Here is a 6,438-nt window from a genome sequence, read left to right as displayed (position 1 = left end):
TATTTGATGATGCGTCGCTTTAGAATTTCAAAAGTATTTTCAAATTTAATTTTATGAATAATTTATTTATAATGTTATTTCTTAAAGAAAAATCTCTAACAACCTTCTTACTTGAATTCTCAAATATTTTAAAAAGATATCTTTGACAACATTTTTTATTTTGAAAAACATATTCTCAATTTCAATGTGACTAAAAATTCAACAATTATTGGCAAGATAAGAAAAATGATTTCACTTGTTACAGTTCGTTACTGAGAATGAATCTAATAACACGGAACATAAATATTTGCAACAATAATTCTATACCATATGCTCGTAACCTCGATGACGCGAATGATTAAAGAAGCACATACATACCTACGTGTGATAATTAGAGATTACAATCTTAAAAGGGGCTAATTCGTGACGAAGATAAAAAATTATTTGATATATCTGATGTAACTGATCTCAGTGCGATATTGAGCTCGTAAAATAATCAATGGAATTAGAATTTGCGAAATTAGACGTGAAATATTCGATTATCCAATGAACGAAATATACTTCTCCGATCACATAAGAGCATGTAGTTTTATCGATCGATAGTATACACCTGATATTTACGATAAAGAAAATTATTTTGTTTTTTTATCAAGTGGCTGGTGATGACGTGACAAAACAGTGTTATGAAACGATCAATGAAAATCTAATAGCGATTAACAATGTAGATTCTCAGAAAATAACACGATTATAACGTCACTTATCACAAATTCGTTAATCTAACAGACGATATGAGATTTTTGCAAATGTCGATTTGATACTTCGAGAAAAGTTTATTTAAATGCTTCAATTAACAAATTTAACGTGCAAAGATATCATATAAAAATTACTTTTTTTACAAAATTATATGCATACCGTGATGCTCATTGCTGATCTTCAATCATAAAAAGAATAATACTTAATGTGCGATCCTAATTATATTTGGTAATATCCATTTCTATATATTTTAGATAAGGTTCAACCCATCAATAAAAATATTTCATAACGTATTCTATTTGCTGTCCTCGAAACCTGAAAACGAAATCTTTGAAATCACAAAGCAAGAAAAAAACTACTTGACATTATTATTACGTCTCACATTTCAATTAAATTCACGATCCAATATCGTGGCGAAACACAGTGGCAAATTAATAATAATCTTGAACAATCGACAGTCAGCGTTCGTATGGAGTGTAAAATAGACCTTTTAGGGGCTTTCTACGTAAGAAGATTGGACGCCGGACGTGTACCGCTGTGAAAAAAAAAATAGTCAAAAAAAAAGATAAAAGATAGTCAAATGATATATTATTGTACTAATAATTTTAATATAATAGATTTATATTTTTTGTCATTGCTCACATTCTGCGCAATCACGAACACACCCACATATTAAACAAACAAAGTGTTTTTTAACTTGATAATTGTCCGTTGTCCGACGTCCGATGTCTCTTTATATAGAAAGTCCCTTAATCCGCAAGCGCTCAAGTAATTACATCGAGCAATGGCCAGACGCGACACGACACGGACCAAGTAAGATTCTTTTTCGACGCGATCGTTTTGCCGGAAAATAGGCTGAAATTTGGTGTGTTCTATATTTTTTTCTGTCGGTTGAGATACATCTTTTTCAAGCCTAGTCCAGTTTGAGCTAGATAAAACTAGTTACTACCATTCGTCTCCTCGCCTATGTATAGCAATTTTTTTCATTTTCCCTTTTTTTTTCGTTGGCACAACCTTGAAGCCTCGAGATTATTCCTTTCTCATTTCATGCACTCGTTACTGAGTCGACATTTCTATACTGACACCTAGGTATAATTTTTTGATTATCATAATTTGTCATCAATTAAACCGGTCAGTGATTGGTCAATTAAATTTGAGCGAGGAAATACTAATTAGTCGTTGCCAAAAGTGGTAGTTGTTTCCGCAACGATAAAATCTCGCTTCTTTTATTTCTTTTTATTATACTAGAGACGTTAAATTGTTGCTCGATTGCACTAACGATCACTGATGATGACTGTGAGCAATGTGCATATATGCCAAGAGATAATCAAAGATGTTCTCCTCGAGTACTGAATATTGTTTGTATTGTGTAAACAATCGTATAGAATAATAGTCGTATTGATAGCGGCATAAAGCACTGGCAAGAGTCATATAATTCATCGATCATAAATCTGCGAGCTTTCGAATGTATACGCATGTGTCCCAACTACTTCCAGTTTATCATATGTATATACAACGTTGTGCGACGTATTATTAGTAGCAGTGACAGTCGAAAAAAAAGCCTTATTCATGTGTGTATTCGACTGATACGTGGAAACTTTCCGTTTTTCCAATGATTAATCCGTGAAATTGCTTAGACAAAATTCGTAAAATGAATCATGAAAGTTTCTGATGTTTGCGCACATCACAAATTTTTCCAATTTTTTTTTAATTTTCGAACAACTTCCCTCGGAATTTGTGTACGAACTTTTTGCGACTTTGCAAAGGTAAATTCAGTATAAAGCGAAATTTCTAAATGAATTATCGTACAATTTATCAATATAGGAATATTTTAGTCAAGCAATTACTATTTCTGTACGAGAAACCAAATATATATACACAGTACACACACATATATATTCTTTCGTTCATATTTTGCAATGCCTAATGGCTTCTAATTAGAATAAAGTCGTGACTTTATTCGACGCTAAGAAATCGACATGCGTCAAATACTTCAAATGCGTTAAATGATGAAGAGAGTAAGGGAAACAAAGTAGAGTGGTGTATCTTCGATATATCGTAGAAATCGAATGAAAAATCGTTTTTTAAAGTTTTCCTACTAATGTGTAAATTATCTTGACAACATCCGCTTGCCCAAGCGACGCATATGACGTTTTCTCAAAACACATTACTTATCCGTTGTCAAACATAAATTAAAGTTTCACTCTAAAAGAAAAAGAATAATTCCCTGGTGGGAACCAGGTAGTCTTGCATTTGGAGGATTTCCAGCCACGCGTTGCAGCAGCACTCGCGAAAATCCGTCGTGAAAGCAACCCCGCTTGCGTAACCGTGCCAAAAAGGTTTCAATGAACTTGTCGATTTGGCATTCGACGGAAAGACCAATGATTATACGTTTGTAAATCAATCCCGAGCACGAGTGACATTTGTCACCCTAGGAGTTGTTTATGCATCAATTACGCAATCACTGTAGACGTACATACTTGCATCGAAAAATTCGATAAATTTATACATAGAGAAGACCGGGACAGGACATACAACCGACGAGGTCGGTTGGCCGATGACTAATAACCCGCGATCGTAACGACAGAGCCCGTCACGGTTGATATCAGTGACGTAGATAAGTCCAAAGACTGTTTATGTTTACTTTCAGTTGAAACGCACCATTTAGCACGGAAATAAGTAAGCTTGAACATTACTCTCACCTATTTCGTCAAAATTTTGTTTCTGAAAAAATTTAATAACTCGTTCAAAATTGACGATCACTCAAGGTAGTTTGTAGAGAATGCTTTTTTAACTATCTATGATTTTCATTTATTTATTTTTGACAATTTATAAGATTATAAGTTGAACATAGAAATTGACGTGGCACACTTGGGGCATGTTGGCCGATAAAAAAGTAAATAACCATGCGAGTTATTTATTAATAAATTGTTTTATAGTGCAAAATGGTTCGGAATTATTAGAGGAGAACGAGTAGAACGTTTACTTCGCCAAATGTCATTATACAAGCAGTCTATGGCATCAAATTTGAGCGTAAGTAACTACGACAAACTACAAGAGATTTTTAAATTCCAGAAATATCTCTGCTAAGATATTACTCCAAAATAACAACGGAGGATTTAGAAAAATACCATAGCAATCCTCAGGCCCATATAAACATTGCAGTGGGAAAAAGGTAAAATAATGAAATATGTATAGTGTGATTAGTTTGACTCTTTTTTTATAGACATGCATCAGTAGAATTATGTATATATATACATACGTAGAGAATGAAATTGGATACGCGTTTTTTTTCTTTTATACTAACAACAAGTTGTTTGACTAGAAAACCATTCGGTCGTGTCGAGAATATAATATCTTTGAAGAACATCTTACCGAAGCAGTTGGCACTGGTTTCTGACAGTGTTTTGGTTATTATTTCTTATGTAGGTATATAAATATGTGACAACGATGCCTGACTAAACGTCAAAATTACTAATGTGCAAAGAATTACTTATTTTTTAGTAGCAATTGTATGAATTCTTCAGTGTGGCAATTGCACGAGAGGAAGAAAAAAAACAGGAGCAATTAGCGCGTGCGGCTCGCCAATGAATTATGCGCGCGAGTCGACGAGAATTAACGGTGTTCTTTTTTTTTTCCTCATGCGCGATTCGCGATGAGTCCTTCGACAAAACCGAAACTAACTGGATAACTCGTTGCTGCTTCTTTTTGTTTCGATTGCTTGGTTAGTGTCGTCGAATGACGCGAGACATTTCGAGAAAAGTGAAACTTTTGTCCAAGTTTCGGAATGAATCGAGTGCCAATGGCGAATCAATTGAGGAGCGATTGACTTTTAATTGCCCGTTGTAATCGAATCGTAAAGTCGTCAACTCCCTTGGCGCTTTAATGGAGAGTTATTGGCAGACTTTTCTAGGAGCTCTTTTCTGTGCATATGCTACGTTTGTTATAATTTCAGTTTCTTTTCTATATACTCGTTGAAGGATATTTTTTACGCAAAACGAAAAAATATTACGGAGATGGATGATCTGATGAGCAACTTGAGTTGTCGCTCGATAATTTAACAATACAACATTTATTTATAAAAAAGAAAATTTTGTGTGTAATCAGCTGTAACAGTGCGTAAATTACACTAATAAAAACTAACACGGACAATGAAATAAATCATTAAAAATAGATTGACGTTATAAGTCGCATTTGGCATAATTTTGATCATAGCTCAGTGTAATGTCTCATTTGTACCAAATGAAAATATGATCGCAGCGACGGGAACGAAATACTGATTTACTGAGTGTACTTGGTGCGCGAAACATACGAGATTTCGATAATGGCACATATTTTTTGGACGACAACTCGGTACGCATACTAAAAGATCGTGGAGTGTAAGAATCAAAATCTGATTGTTGATGGCGTTGTCGTGCGACTCGCCTTCCCGAAATATCTGCGGTTTCGCGATTCCTTAACCATTGTCTTCTTCCGTAATTACCGTCTATGTACAACGATTCATAAGTTGTAAGTGAATACTTAGGAAATTGGCCTTGAGCCGGTAATTTTCGTAAATTTGAGCATGCAATTTGATCATTTATAAGCAGATAAGTAAATATTTCGCCTGAGCGCACGCTGCAACGCAGGTTACATTTCTCCGCGGCACTTTGAAATTCATTGTTCTCGTTTATTGAAAAATTTACTGGCACGTACATAAAAATTGATTTCGCCTATTGCGCATCGCCGGTAAACGCGAGACGCTAAGCTACATATAATCCAGCGCAGCTTTTTACGGCTTTTCAAGAGGACTAAATAAAGCTTTCCCCGAACCTGTAGCTCATTCGCTAGGAGCGCGGTATGCAGAAGAAAAAAAAAATCCGTCCTTGTTTTTGACCCTGAGCAGCTTGCACCGCAAGCCCTGTAATTATCTATCAGCTATTCATTCGGCACGCAGTTTCTCCAATTGTCTTGCTTCTCGTTCGCCATTCACTGAAACTTTCATATTGTACGAAAAGCTTCGCAGATTTGTTTGCTTTTAAGTTGCGTGAAAACGCACTGAGAAAAAGCTGCGGTGAATCGAGAGAAGGATAACATTGAGGAATGTTGATAAGGCTGTTTTCGCGTAATTAATTATCGAGTTAATCTCGCCTAACGGAATCACACGCTGATTAGAAAAAAATTGTTTGCGAAACAACGCCGAAAACTTTTAAATAATAAGTATACGAGACAAAAGCATAGAATGCGATCGATGACACGCAAATCGACTGACTCTTTTTGTTCGAGTGCTCTTGCCCAGCTGACTGATCTATTCGAATCGTACTTCGGCATAATGAATCGTAGCGCGACGATTTTCGAAATGCTCTCGCGGCGGCAGAAAAAAGGGAAGAAACGCGGCGAGAGGCGCGTCTGCAGCTCCAAATTCGGACGGTATAATCGCATTGCGTAGTGCGACAGCAAGTTACAAAGCGCGCGCGTGTAAATCCAGTTGAATCCAGTAAGGACCGAACGGTGAAAAGGCTGCGAGCGACAGAGAGGCGATTCTGTTTCATTCATTTTCCTTTAATTTTTTGGAGAAATTTACACGCGGTCATTATAAGAGTGACGCAATTGATTTTCATTAGCCTTGGAATTTTACTTGGATTAATTGATTTTTGTCCCTTCATTGTCGTTTTCCACTTTTAGGTGGATTTCCCAAACAATAGATAATTTTTTTTTTCATTTTTT

Source organism: Phymastichus coffea, unplaced genomic scaffold (assembly GCF_024137745.1).
Source record: "Phymastichus coffea isolate CEN01 unplaced genomic scaffold, Cenicafe_Pcof_1.1 PCOF00039, whole genome shotgun sequence".
NCBI lineage: Eukaryota > Metazoa > Arthropoda > Insecta > Hymenoptera > Eulophidae > Phymastichus > Phymastichus coffea.
Note: the sequence above shows the minus strand (reverse complement) of the source record.